General features: G+C 34.2%; 1 long non-coding RNA gene and 1 pseudogene across 1 annotated transcript in view; both read left to right on the forward strand.

Annotated features, from left to right (window-relative positions):
* The first annotated feature begins 664 nt into the window (after positions 1-664).
* Positions 665-2,556, forward strand: LOC119876225 (annotated as a pseudogene).
* A 4,853-nt stretch (positions 2,557-7,409) lies between these two features.
* The window catches only part of LOC119876171, an 18,480-nt gene continuing 10,400 nt past the window's right edge, over positions 7,410-15,489 (forward strand). The window contains exon 1 of the long non-coding RNA XR_005357660.1: positions 7,410-7,549. This is a non-coding gene — a long non-coding RNA (uncharacterized LOC119876171). The remainder of the gene's footprint in view (positions 7,550-15,489) is intronic.

A 15,489-nucleotide genomic window follows, 5' to 3' on the forward strand; every position in this document is an offset into this window, starting at 1 on the left:
GGTCTTCTCCATAGAAATTTTCATTGTGACAAAAGAAAGGAGTTGTAAGACAAGCATTTTTCCTGCTTCCTTCCTCCTTGCCTTGGGGACTCTCTAGACAGGACATAAACCCTGTATCTGTGATAACTCACTCAGAATCATGGAAAGAAATCCTTAGAAATAAGGTTAATTCCCCAAGTACACAAAGAAAGAGAGGAAAAGGGCTGTATCCAAGACTGCAACCATGGACCCTTTGACTATTGACTATAGACGCACCTTATTTTATTGTATTTAGCTTTATTATGTTTTGCAGATACTTAATTTTTCACAAATTGAATGTTTGTGGCAACTCTGCAGGGAGCAAGTAAATTGGTACCATATTTCTAATAGCATTTGCTCACTTCGTTTCTTTGTGTGACATTTTGGTAATTCTTGTAATATTTCAAACTTTTTCATTATTGCTTATGCTATGATAATTTGTGAAGAGTGATAATTTATGTTACTATTGTAATTTTTGGGAGGCACCTCAGACCATGCCCATAAAAGATGGTGAACTTAAGTAATGGATGTTGTGTGTGTTCGAATTGTTTTACTGACCAGCTATTCCCAATCTCTCCCTGCCCCTCTGGCTTCCTATTGGCTGAAACACAATAATATTGATATTAGGCCAGTTAATAATCCTACAATGTCTTCTAAGTGTTCAAGTGAAAGAACAAGTCACACATCTTTCACTTCAAATTAAAAGCTATAAATGAGTAAGCTTAGTGAGGGAAGAATGTCTAAAGCTGAGGTAGGCCAAAAGTTAGGTCTCTCGTGTAGGTTAGCCAAGTTGTGAGAGCAAAGGAAAAGTTCTTGAAGGAAATTAAAATTCTACTCCAGTGAATGCTCAAATGATAAGAAATAATAATAAAGAAAAAAACCTTTATTACTGATGAGGAGAAAGGTTTTCTCTTTCTTTCTTTCTTCTTTCTTTCTTTCTTTCTTTCTTTCTTTCTTTCTTTCTTTCTTTCTTCTTTTTTGTGTGTGTGTGTGCGTGGTCTAGATATAAAGTCAAACCACTCACAATTTTCTGTTAGCCAAAACCTAATCCAGAGCAAGGCCCCAGTTCTCTTCACCTCTATGTAAGCAAAGGGAGGTAAAAAAAAAAAAAAAAAAAAAAAAACTGCAGAAAGAAGTTTGAAGCTAACAGAGGTTGGTTCAAGAGGTTTAAGGAAAGAAGCTGTCTCATAACATGAAAGAGCAACATGAAACATCAGATGCTGATGAAGAAGCTGCAGCAAGTTATTCGGAAGACCTAGCTCAGATCATTAATGAAGGTACAACAGATGTTCAATGTAGACAAAACAGCCTTCCTTTGGAAGACGATGCCATTTAGGACCTTCATTGCCTAGAAAGGAGCAGCCAGTGACTGGCTTCAAAACTTGAAAGGCCAGACTAACCATCTTGTGAGGGGCTAATGCAGATGGTGACTCTCAGTTGAAACCAGTGCTTGTTAAACATCTTGCAACAACTATGGCCCTTAAGAATTATCATAAATCTACCCCATCTGAGCTGTATAAATGGAACAATAAAACTTGTATGACAGCACATCTATTTCCAACATGGTGGTTTACTGAATATTTTAAGCCCACTGTTGAGACTCACTGCCCAGAAAAAAAAAAAAAAAAAAGAAAAGAAAAAAGAAATAGAAAGAAAAATATTCCTGTCAAAATATTAATGTTCAGTGACAATGCACCTGGTTACCCAAGAGCTCTGATGAAATATATAACGAGACTAATATTTCCATGCCTGCCAACATAACTTCCATTCTGTAGCCCATGAACCAGAGATTAACTTTGTCTTTCAAGTCCTATTATTTAAGAAATGCATTTTGCCAGGCTGTAGCTGCCATAGATAGTCATTCTTCTGATGGTTCAGGGGAAAGTAAATTCAAAACCTTTTGGAACGGATTCACCATTTTAGACAGTTTTAAAAATATTTGTGACTTATGGGAAGAACTTAAAATATCAACAGTAATAGGAGTTTGGAAAACGTTGATCTCAGCCCTCATGGGTGACTATGAGGAACTAAAAACTCCAGTGGAGGAAGTAACTCCAGATATGGTGGAAAGAACAAGAGAACTAGAATTAGAAGTGGAGACTGAAGATGTGTCTGAATTGCTACAACCTCATGATAAAATTTTAATGGGTGAGGAGTTGCTTCTTAGAGATGAGCAAAGACAGTGGTTTCTTGAGATGGAATCTACTTCTGGTGAAGATGCTGTGAAGAATTGAAATGGCAACAAACGATTTGGAATATTTCATGAACTTAGTTGATAAAGCAGCAGCAGGGTTTGAGAGGATTGACTTCGATTTTGAAAGTTCTACTGTGGATAAAATGCTGCCAATATTGCATGTTACAAAGAAATTGTTCGTGAAAGGAAGCCGGTCACTGTGGCAAAGTTCATTGTTGTGTTATTTTTAAAAATTGCCACAGCCACCCCAGCCTCCAGCAACCACCACCCTGATCAGTCAGCAGTCATTAACATCAAGGCATGAATTTCTACCAGCAAACTGATTGCAACTCACTGAAAGCTGAGATACTTTTGGAATAGAAAATATTGCTAAAAATTTGGAATTTTTAGCAATATTTTCTAATTAAGATGTAGACACTTTAAAGATGTAGTTATTCTTTTCTTAGTTCCCATTTGATATCATGTAATTTAAATACTGAGTTACAAAATTAATTATAATTAATACATCTCCTATTAGATGACAAAGGTATGAAAAAAGAAGACATTTACTGAACATATATACAAACATTCATATCAAAATAAGGATGAAAACTCATAATTATTATAGCCATTTACACACATAGTGTCTTGACGATAGCTCATACAGGCAGGGCAAAAATGATTAAGATGGCCATTTAAAAATATTTGCATGCAATTATTTTACACCTTTATTGATGTGTAACTGATATACAAAAAGATACACTTAATGTATACAATTTGATGATTTTTGACATGTATATACGCCTGTAATAATATCGCCACAGTCAAGGTAATAAACATATCCATTATTGCCAGAAGTTTTCTTTTGAACTGGTAATATGTGAAAACTGTTGAAAACATTTTAATCAGATGGGGCATATGTTTGGCAGTCGTCAGTTTCTGGGAACCGTAGCATATCTCTGCCTTTAGTACTTTATTTTCATTTCTGAATAATGATCCAAAAAATATTGATTTGTCTCTGCATAAATAATTATTGGAAGTTGATTCTTTGTCTAAATAGGAAATTGTCACAAGGTTACATTTAATTACAGGCTGTCAAATTTTGTCCTGAAGTCTCAATGTTTTAATAAAAATCAATGAAAAATAAAAATTTATCCAAGATGGATTTACTTTATTGCAAATCAAATTGCAATATAACTACAGACTATTTTTATTTGATTAGGAGATGAAATTATCTAAAACAACCCATTTTGTGACAAATATTATTCAAGTTACATAAGTTAAGTAGCAACTATAAATGGGAACAAAAGCAACTAAGTATAGTCACGGACACTATTGTGTCCAGCAGCCCTAAGGGGAAAAAGAAAAGATATTTTTTATTTCCTTATATCAGTCACATATCATGTAGGAAAGGACACTGGTTGGTGCATATTTTCACTTTGGAACAGTTTTTCTGGCGAGACAGTTTCCAAGTTGAGTCATATGCATTGAATGTGGCCAGGATGACAGGATTTTTACTAACTAGAGAAAATTTCTCAAAAACATAGTGGAAAGTTGGGTTGTTGATCAGATAAAACAATAGATGCGCACTCAATGTGCATCTAGGTTAAAGAGGATTTTTTTAAATCTTATTATTCATATTCTGGTTCATACTATAATTTCCCAGAAAATACCCTTAATGTTCTGAGTTCTTTCTGGGAATATTTTCATATAACTAAGCTAAAATCAATAGATGAACAATGACAGAATTAATCTAAAATGACATTGAAAAACTATATTTCTAGCAGTCTTAGTTTCTTGTAAATCGTTTTAAGCTATATTTTTTCTCTGCCTATATGTACACACCATTATGCTGTAAGAAACTACAACACTTTTAAAAAAAAGACTTTATTTCATTTTTGCATTATGACAAAAATCAAAGAAAGCTCACACATTACCCTCTCATGAAATTTGCTTCTCAGGCAATATTCTAAGGTTGGCACCTTTTTTTTTTTTTTTCTTTTTTGACATGCTTGCAGCAATCATTTAGTTTTTGAATATCTGTATCGAATAACGGAAGATACTATAAAGCAGATTGTATTTTTCACACTTTTGGCTAAATATATGTATGAATATCTTACTTCTTCCTAAAATAAATCCCATCCTTTGCCAGAATCGTTAAAATTCTTTAGTGTATTACTGTTTCATGGCAATGAAGTTCATTTCAAGATTAACTACTGCATTTAAAACACTAGAAAAAGTCATGAAAAATTTAATGCAGCCTTAAATTTTGAGCACATTTCTATAAATGAACATGGTTAAGAGCACACTGCGCTTAGAAGCTTACAACACATTTTTTGTTATTTTAAAGACATCAACATGTATTTAGATTAGTGTTGTATTGTTTTAAACATAATCCTATTAAATGAGGGAGGATAAGCTAACCTTAGTTCATTTGCTGTTCTAAAAGTCTTCTAAAAGTTACCACTATCACTAATTACTGTTGAAGCATCATTACAAACCTTTGTGTCACCTCTTATATGTTTCCCTGAGGGAGACACTGTAAGAAATGATCCATAAAAGCAGATTTAAAAGTGGTGTCAACAATAGCGTATAAACCACTATAGTCATATTTTCACAGTAAAGGCACTGAAATAAACCAGATGGTCTCTTTTCCCTTCCTGAAGGTTAAATTGAGTGCATATTTACTCTCCCTTTAATTATAACCTTCATTGTTCAGGAAAACTTTTAACTGAAAGACATTGCACATAATTTACATATAATTTGTCAGGTCAATGCATAAATTGGAAAAAAAAGTAGCCTAGTATTTTGGTAACAAATAGGGTTAGACATTGCATCTGTCTCAAAATGATACACATTTTTTTTTATTTTTGTTGATGTAAAAGTTGTGTATAACTTTTTTTCCTTAACTATATTTTGTGCAGGGAATCTTGTATAACTTGCTTCTAATAGTTACATACCTCCTTGGAGCCCCATTTATAAAACATATTTGAAGTTTTTTTAGGGGCATATGAATGGCTCAGTGGTTGAGCGTCTGCCTTTGACTTGGGTCGTGATCCTGGGTCCTGGGATCGAATACTGCATCAGGGTCTCTGTAGGGAGCTTGCTTCTCCCTTTGCCTATGTCTCTGCCTCTCTCTGTGTCTCTGATGAATAAATAAATAAAATCTTCAGAAAAGAGGTTTTTTAAACACAGAGTTTCTGTGAATATCAAATATGGTGGTATACCTTAATCAAGCATATTAGATTATACTCAAAAGACCCTCAACATTTAAAAGTTGATTAATGAAAAGTTGGACAATTAAAGCTGAACATATCAACCCACAAATTGGATCGGTTGTTAACACCCCTTTTGTCTGACCACAGAATAAAGGATATGTTAGCTACTGAACGCTAAGTATTGGAGATCTCCATTAAGCCTAATATTGTTCCACGGTATACTTCTCTTATCAAAATTAATATGATAAATGAAAGCACTGACATTTACTGAGTATTCCCATGATGTATGCACAATACAATGTTTGTTTTCTTAATTTTATAGATCAGGAAATAGGAATTGAGAAACTTTGTACTTTGCCCCAAATCCTTCCACCCATTACCATATTTAGAGAATAACCTCGATTATTAGATGTCAAAAGCATTTGAGTAAAAGTTAAACAAATATGACAATACAATAGACAATATCTGTGTAGGGAAGAGGTGGAAACAGTATGGGAGGCAAAAGAAGCAACACAGTGCATTCACAGAGGGTGACACTTGCATTCACTCAAGTCTATGATTCTAATGTTCAAGTTTCCTGCAGAGGTGGGAATCTGACTGGTAGATGAGAAACTACTGGGAAAAAGATGGAATTTGTGAATCCTTCTCAAAATGGAGAATCTCTCAAAGAATTGCTCCAGAAATTGGAAGGTGTGTGTGTGTGTGTGTGTGCGTGTGTGTGTGTTGGGAATGAGCTGCATTCTCACTCACTGTGTTCATTAAAAGGAATCCCAGCTCAACTAGCCAAGGCTGTTTGTAATAAAATTCCTTCAATTGTCTCTACCCCTAATGAGATTGACATGATAGAGAGCCACAGAACAGTAGATGAGGCCTCTGGTCAAAAAAAGGAAAGAAAGAAGAAAGAAAGAAAGAAAGAAAGAAAGAAAGAAGAAAGAAAGAAAGAAAGAAGAAAGAAAGAAAGAAAGAAAGAAAGAAGAAAGAAAGAAGAAAGAAAGAAAGAACGAAAGAAAGAAAGAAAGAAAGAAAGAAAGAAAGAAGAAGAAAGAAAGAAAGAAAGAAAGAGAAAAGAAAGAAAAGAAGAAGAAAGGAAAGAAAGAAAGAAAGAAAGAAGACGAGGGAGAGAGAGATGGCAGAGAGCAGCAGAGGGAGAAGTAGGCTCCATGCAGGAGCCTGATGTGGGGACTCCAATCCCGGGTCCCAGGATCACACCCTGGGACAAAGGCAGGCACTAAACCACTGAGCCACCCAGGGATCCCTGGTCTTATCTTCAAGGGTGTTGGGAAGTCAATCCTTTTATTTCAGTGATGGACATTGAATTACCTATGGTGAGAATACCAAAACTTTCCTTTTCAAGTGATTATAGTAAATATGAGCCAGAAAACTGATGTATTCTGGGACATATTTCCTAAACAGAGGGCTTTATTTTCTGTGAGTATTCTAAGAATATGTTTACTCTAAAAAAGATAGTCTCAATTTGGTTCAGTTCTGTATATTATCATGTCAGGGCACGTCCTTGAAGCTATCACAGTTTTTTTCTTTCTTCTCTTTCTTCTTTCTTTCTTCTTCTTTCTTTCTTTCTTTCTTTTCTGTCTTTCTTCTCTTCCTCTTCTTCTTTCTTCTTTCCTCTTTCTTTCCTTTTTCTTCTTTGTTTTTTCTTTCTTTCTTTTTTAAAGATTTTACTTATATATTCATGAGAGACACACAGAGAGAGAGGCAGAGAACACAGGCAGAGGGAGAAGCAGGCTCCATGCAGGGACCGATGTGGGACTCGATCCTGGGACTCCAGGATCAGCCCTGGGAAAGGCAGGGCATCTACCACTGAGCCACCCAGGGTCCCAATCCCACAGTTATTTCTTTACAATGAAAGAATAAATAATACTAAATCAGCCTCATGGAATGGAACTTAAGTGACATAACAGAAAGATGTAAAACACCCAGGGTTCTTGCTGACATCACTGACATTGGATGAAACCACTTGGAAGTGGCTTCCCCATGGGCTTCTTACAATTTGAGATTTTTTTTAAAAATGTGCTAAATGTTGAAACCATCTCTAGTTGGGTTTTCTGTTGAAGACAACCCAAAGAGCTCTAAGTAAACAAAGAATCAGAATTTAAGTTCTCATAAACTACACTCCACAAGGGTAAGTAAAGTTCTTCCTTTATAAAATAATAAAATAATAATAATAATAATAATAATAATAATAATAATAAATAAGCAATGGGAGCATTTTTCAAAGGCAAGATAAAGGATATGCAAAAAATATCTGTAATAAATACATCATGATAACCATTACTGTCTAGTTGACTAGATTTGGGTAATTAAAATTTTGATCTGTGACAGTTCTTTGTTTGCATATTATACCTAAGTATATGATATTTTTAAAAAGATTAAGGGGTGACGGGCACTGAAGGGGGGCACTGATGGGATGAGCGCGTGTTATGCTATTGTTGGCAAATTGAACTCCATTAAAAAATATTAAAATAAAAAAGAAGGGGAGGTGGGTGAGGGGATAGGGGAACTGGGTGATGGGCACTGAGGAGGGGCACTCGATGGGATGAGCATTGGGGGTTATACTATTGTTGGCAAATCAAACTTAAATAAAACAAATGTAAAAAAAAGATTAAATTTTAAAAAGTATTGAAAACCATCAGTAACCATTAGTAAACTGTATTATAAAAGTTAATGATGAGATATTGTTATAATTACAGTTGTACCTCACAGGTGGTATAAATTTCTGCCTACATCTTGACCTCAGTGTTTAACAGCACAGAACCAAATCATCAGCTTTGATTAGTATTTCCTATCCTTTGAAAAATTCTTTAAAACTTATTTTTTCCAAACCTTTCATTAGAATGCCATTTTATGATTTTTATTTTTAAGATGAAGAAACACTCACAGAATGGAAACATTTATACAACAAAATTATCTCATCAACTCTCAATAACATTTTGAAAACAACATTATATTTTCCAAAATAAAGATAAAAATATATTTGTAATAGGTGCTGCCAATGCTCTCATAAGTGGGATAGTTCCCCCCAATCTATCAATTGTTTCTTGTGCAGCCCTCTGTTTAGTTATATTTTTAGACGTATCTTTCAAAATACCATTCCTAACAAGCTTATATAAATTTAGCTTCATTTATTAACCTTTCTTCAATAAGAATTTTCATTCAAGTTCTTTGTTCTATCGTTCTGCATTATCTTCAATATGAAATGGGAACACATTCTGGAAATTTCTTTTGAATATAGAAGCTGAATTTTAGCTTATGTAGAAGTTGAAAATTAGATGATGCCAATTACAGTCAAGGTCATACCAAAATATATTTTAATAGAGGAGCTAGGCCTGCTGTGGAGAACTCACAAGTTGATATAGAAAAGAAGGATGTAAGAACAGTCCTTCTCTGGACCATCACCGATGGAAAACAACACTTCCCTGTCCATAGATGAGCCCACACAGACTATGCAAATGTAGACAGGGGCAAGACACCATAATCAGATGCAGTAGGTGGAAACAAATATGCTTGAAAAGTGTGAAATTATTTAAACGACAGCTCAAGAAGTTACACTTTTTAGAAAAGTGCATATTTTTAAAAATCATTCAAGACAAACCAATTACCATATGCTGTGAGGTCTGAATTTATCCTAAAATGAAAATTGTTAAAAATCTGTCAATTACTTTTTTTTTTTTTTACTGGTAATGCTTTTGAGCATTCCTTTTGGATTCTATCAATTAAGTGTTAACTTCCTTCTACACCCCTCTTTTTTTAATTTTGTTAGCTAAAATAGCTTAGAGTAGTGAAATACCATAGGCAGCATGGAATAGAAAAATTAACTCCCCCCACAACGCGCACGCGTGCACACACACACACACACACACATTTTAGGTTCCAGTGCGTTACAATTAGTGCTTTGAAGTGCAGAAGTCATTTAAAAACCCAACCCATATCAATTTATGCTTAATGAGTGTGTACTGAGAGATGATACATTAGTTTATTCATTGCTGTGTAACAAATTGCCATAAAATTAATAGCTAAAACAACACTAATTTATTGTCTTAGAGTTCGTAGGTTAGAAGTCCAGGATGCATATTACAGCATTAAAATCAAACGTCAGCAAGGCTGTTTTCAATGTGGAGGCTCTGGGGAAAATGACTTTTTCTGGCCTTTTCCGAGGCTGGTGCCTTCCTTGACTTGTGACCTCACAACACTGAACTCAGCTTCCACCTCGACGTCAGCACATCTCTCTTGACTCTGCTCTTCCTTCTTCCTCTTCTAATGACCTTGTAATTAGAAGGTCTACCAAGATAAACCAGGATAATCTCAGCATATTTGCTTTTCAATCAAAAACATCTGCAGAGCCCCTTTGCTATGGAAGTAACATCTTCAAAGATTCCAGTGGTAACGACATGGATTAGGGGATGGACAATGTTCCATCTACCACAGAGACCAACATCAGATGCTCAGGGTTCCCTCCTTTTAAATCCTAGAATATCTCCTTTTCCCAGCTAAAATATTTCATCACTCCATGAATTCTAGATTTCATATTTATTTATACAATAATATACAAAGTGATTTAAATATTCTTGTGCAAAAAAGTGATTCTTTAGTATTGCAAGTGACTAAAATGCTTTAGGTAATGTTTAAATATTTTGAAGCTATGAATAGATTACATATTAAAATAACATTTTTTAATGTTCTTAAACACTAAAACATTGTCAATAGAAAGCCTGTGAGATCCTGAAAAATGTTTCTAATAAAATAAACTTCCTAGCTTTAAAAAGTTATTTATCTAGGAAAGAGTTAGTAATAATGATAAGCAGTTCAGCTTTTCATACTCACACATACGATTTCATGTCTTTTTTTCCCTTATGGAAAATTTATATTCTTCATACAAAAGTTTAAATTATAGGGAAGAATTACAAACATCCACCTTAGAGAAGGATGGGGATGTTGAGCTATAGTCCATGTGGTGAGAGATGGACTTCAGTATGTTATTTATTTAAATATCTATGGATCTCTAGCATATGTTTAATTAGTGTTATTCCCTATTTTTAAAGAAAAAGAGTAAATTTAATGTTGGATTGGTAATTTCTACTGAAAGGCCTAAATGAAGATAGACAGGAAAAAAGCAAACACACACATGCACAGAATAATAAGCCAGCAAAACATCAGCATGAACACCACCACTCATTCTAGGAAATATCACATCAAAATAAAAAATTAAGGTGGCAAGACACATATGGTTTTCTCAGGAATACAACTGCCTATCCAGAACTCATAGTGTGGGTCAAACTGATCCCTCCTCAAAAACCAGATTTATTTGGACCGGGACTGGAAACTTCTTGGAAGACAGTTTAAAAAGTTTGGCTAGCCAAATTGCTATGAGAGAAATAAGATTACGTGGAGTCTTTTGGATATTTAAACTGAAAGAAAAAATTATAGAGACCTTACTGATATTACAAAAATCTTATTTCACATTTCAACATTAATGGGATTATACTTCTTTTTTCAAGTGTACAGATTTTCCTAATTTCATTTGAGAGATAAAATGTTAGAATGCCCAGTGTATAAGTTGTAAAGATACACTTATTGAATAAATCAGAAGCTAGTTTTTGAAAAGATGAATATTTTGTGCAGAACTTGGTGAACCAGCGGGAAAAAGACCGAAGTAACAAATTGGAAAATATTAAAAAAATAAGGAAAAGTCTTTTTTACAATCCTAATATGCGTCGAAACATTAGATGGATCCTCATCAATATCAGCATTGACTCTAAAGTCATAGCAATTGAATTAATAACAGGAGCATGAGATGAACAGGAAGACAAGCCAAAAAGGTACACAGACTATCTTCCTTTATTGAAGAATTTTTTTTTTTTTTGGTGCAAAAACCAGTATCACTGTATTTTAAAAGATTTCATGAGAAGTTATGGATAATGTTTTTCATTCACCCTGTCCATCAAAATTTGTATTTTGGAACATGATCATCATTCCATTAAATTGATTATTTTTGTTATACTACTTTAAATGATGTTGGTAAAGCTGCAAGATCATTTTTACTCATTTCAATGACAATTTTTAGCAAAATTTTTATCAATATTGTGGATACTAATGACATATATGAAGTTTTGTTTAAGAAGAATATTTTCCTGACAGTGAGAAAGACACACTGGCATTATGCATACCAAAAAAACGAGTTTGTAGTCTTTTTTCCCTATGTGATGGATAATCCTTTGAAATTGAGTGTTATGCACTGCTAGATTTGATGTTACTCTCTAGGTAGTCAAAATGCAGAATGATTTGATGCATACTTAATTTTTTTAATTAAATGATGTAATTCTTGCAATTGCATACATGCTTTTTAAAAAAGCAAGGGTGGGCAGTCTGAGTGGCTCAGCCGTTTAGCGCCGCCTTCAGCCCAGGGTGTGATCCTGGATACCTGGGATCGAATCCCTCGCGTCCCTTTGCCTGTGTCTCTGCCTCTCTCTCGTAACTCTCATAATAAATAATTTTAAAAATCTTTTAAAAAAAGAATAAATCTTCTATTAAGAAAAGCAAGTGTGTAGACAGAATATAATACAAAAAAGCATGTACAGATGAATATGATACAATATGTTTTATCAAGTAATATTTATAGCTGACTGTTGGAATTATTAAAATTAAATATTAATTTTGAGGAAATATGATCAGCCACAAATATAAAGATGGCACATAATTTTTCAATTCAGAAGTATAATAAGCTAGTTTAAGTTCCTTTTAAGTATAATTTAGACACTTTTGAGTGCATAATGAAGATTTTGAGTGATCTGAACAATGTAGACTAGATTAGTTATAGTGAAAACAAGTCACAAAATATAGCAATTAAAGCCATACTGAAAGGTTCTTGTGTATGTTCCTTAATCCAGCTCAGCCCCTAAAACTAGACTGTTACAGAGAAATTCATTAATTTGGATATACAGAGAAAAAGTTTCACAAAATATAGTTTTTTTCTTAGTGTGTACTTTTACGTTTCTGGAATTTAGTCCTGTCTTTTGTATTTGAACTTTTTAAACATGTGGCTCTTTGATATGCAGTTGTATAGCGAGTAAATCCTTGTTTCATAATTTTTCAAATATTTTTATTGTAACATATAAATGTGCTATGTAAACCTCCCACATTGAGATCATACCAGTGAAACATAAAATGCATTAATTAAAATTGTCAACCTTAAGCTTACCCTTTCCTAGATTTTATTAGGATGTAGCAGAGCTATTTGTAGACAGATCAATTATCTCTCTTCTTCCTTATATAAGCAAATGATTAAATTGATGAATTTATGTGCAAACAGGACATAATTTCTGATTGGTCCAAGCCAATTATGACATATATTTTTTTTTTCTTCCTTGTGTGTTAATGAGTAGTAGTCTAGCTGTGAGTACTTTTTTTTTTTTTTTTTTAAGTACATTTTTTTTTTAAGTAAATAGGACTTTTTGGGGTCTTCTCCATAGAAATTTTCATTGTGACAAAAGAAAGGAGTTGTAAGACAAGCATTTTTCTGCTTCCTTCCTCCTTGCCTTGGGGACTCTCTAGACAGGACATAAACCCTGTATCTGTGATAACTCACTCAGAATCATGGAAAGAAATCCTTAGAAATAAGGTTAATTCCCCAAGTACACAAAGAAAGAGAGGAAAAGGGCTGTATCCAAGACTGCAACCATGGACCCTTTGACTATTGACTATAGACGCACCTTATTTTATTGTATTTAGCTTTATTATGTTTTGCAGATACTAATTTTTCACAAATTGAATGTTTGTGGCAATCTTGCAGGGAGCAAGTAAATTGGTACCATATTTCTAATAGCATTTGCTCACTTCGTTTCTTTGTGTGACATTTTGGTAATTCTTTTAATATTTCAAACTTTTCATTATTGCTTATGCTATGATAATTTGTGAAGAGTGATAATTTATGTACTATTGTAATTTTTGGGAGGCACCTCAGACCATGCCCATAAAAGATGGTGAACTTAAGTAATGGATGTTGTGTGTGTTCGAATTGTTTTACTGACCAGCTATTCCCAATCTCTCCCTGCCCCTCTGGCTTCCTATTGGCTGAAACACAATAATATTGATTTAGGCCAGTTTTATAATCCTCAATGTCTTCTAAGTGTTCAAGTGAAAGAACAAGTCACACATCTTTCACTTCAAATTAAAAGCTATAAATGAGTAAGCTTAGTGAGGGAAGAATGTCTAAAGCTGAGGTAGGCCAAAAGTTAGGTCTCTCGTGTGGTTAGCCAAGTGTGAGAGCAAAGGAAAAGTTCTTGAAGGAAATTAAAATTCTACTCCAGTGAATGCTCAAATGATAAGAAATAATAATAAAGAAAAAAAACCTTTATTACTGATGAGGGAGAAAGGTTTTTCTTTCTTTCTTTCTTCTTTCTTTCTTTCTTTCTTTCTTTCTTTCTTTCTTTCTTTTTTCTTCTTTTTTGTGGTGTGTGTGCGTGGTCTAGATATAAAGTCAAACCACTCACAATTTTCTGTTAGCCAAAACCTAATCCAGAGCAAGGCCCCAGTTTCTTCACCTCTATGTAAGCAAAGGGAGGTAAAAAAAAAAAAAAAAAAAAAAAACTGCGAAAGAAGTTTGAAGCTAACAGAGGTTGGTTCAAGAGGTTTAAGGAAAGAAGCTGTCTCATAACATGAAAAGAGCAACATGAAACATCAGATGCTGATGAAGAAGCTGCAGCAAGTTATCGGAAGACCTAGCTCAGATCATTAATGAAGGTACAACAGATGTTCAATGTAGACAAAACAGCCTTCCTTGGAAGACGATGCCATTTAGGACCTTCATTGCCTAGAAGGAGCAGCCAGTGACTGGCTTCAAAACTTGAAAGGCCAGACTAACCATCTTGTGAGGGGCTAATGCAGATGGTGACTCTCAGTTGAAACCAGTGCTTGTTAAACATCTTGCAAAACAATATGGCCCTAAGAATTATCATAATCTACCCCATCTGAGCTGTAAATGGAACAATAAAACTTGTATGACAGCACATCTTTCCAACATGGTGGTTTACTGAATATTTTAAGCCCACTGTTGAGACTCACTGCCCAGAAAAAAAAAAAAAAAAAAGAAAAGAAAAAAAGAAATAGAAAGAAAAATATTCCTGTCAAAATATTAAGTTCAGTGACAATGCACCTGGTTACCCAAGAGCTCTGATGAAAATATAACGAGACTAATATTTCCATGCCTGCCAAATAACTTCCATTCTGTAGCCCATGAACCAGAGATTAACTTTGTCTTTCAAGTCCTATTATTTAAGAAATGCATTTTGCCAGGCTGTAGCTGCCATAGATATTCATCTTCTGATGGTTCAGGGGAAAGTAAATTCAAAACCTTTTGGAACGGATTCACCATTTTAGACAGTTTTAAAAATATTTGTGACTTATGGGAAGAACTTAAAATATCAACAGTAATAGGAGTTTGGAAAACGTGATCTCAGCCCATGGGTGACTATGAGGAACTAAAAACAGTGGAGGAAGTAACTCCAGATTGGTGGAAGAAACAAGAGAACTAGATTAGAAGTGGGGACTGAAGATGTGTCTGAATGCTACAACCTCATGATAAAATTTTAATGGGTGAGGAGTTGCTTCTAGAGATGAGCAAAGACAGTGGTTTCTTGAGATGGAATCTACTTCTGGTGAAGATGCTGTGAAGAATTGAAATGGCAACAAACGATTTGGAAATATTCATGAACTTAGTTGATAAAGCAGCAGCAGGGTTTGAGAGGATTGACTTCGATTTTGAAAGTTCTACTGTGGATAAAATGCTGCCAATATTGATGTTACAAAGAAATTGTTCGTGAAAGGAAGCCGGTCACTGTGGCAAGTTCATTGTTGTGTTATTTTTAAAAATTGCCACAGCCACCCCAGCCTCAGCAACCACCACCCTGACAGTCAGCAGTCATTAACATCAAGGCATGAATTTCTACCAGCAAACTGATTGCAACTCACTGAAAGCTGAGATACTTTTGGAATAGAAAAATATTGCTAAAAATTTGGAATTTTTAGCAATATTTTCTAATTAAGATGTAGACACTTTAAAGAGTAGTT

This window comes from Canis lupus, chromosome 4, assembly GCF_011100685.1.
Source record: "Canis lupus familiaris isolate Mischka breed German Shepherd chromosome 4, alternate assembly UU_Cfam_GSD_1.0, whole genome shotgun sequence".
Classification (NCBI taxonomy): Eukaryota; Metazoa; Chordata; class Mammalia; order Carnivora; family Canidae; genus Canis; species Canis lupus.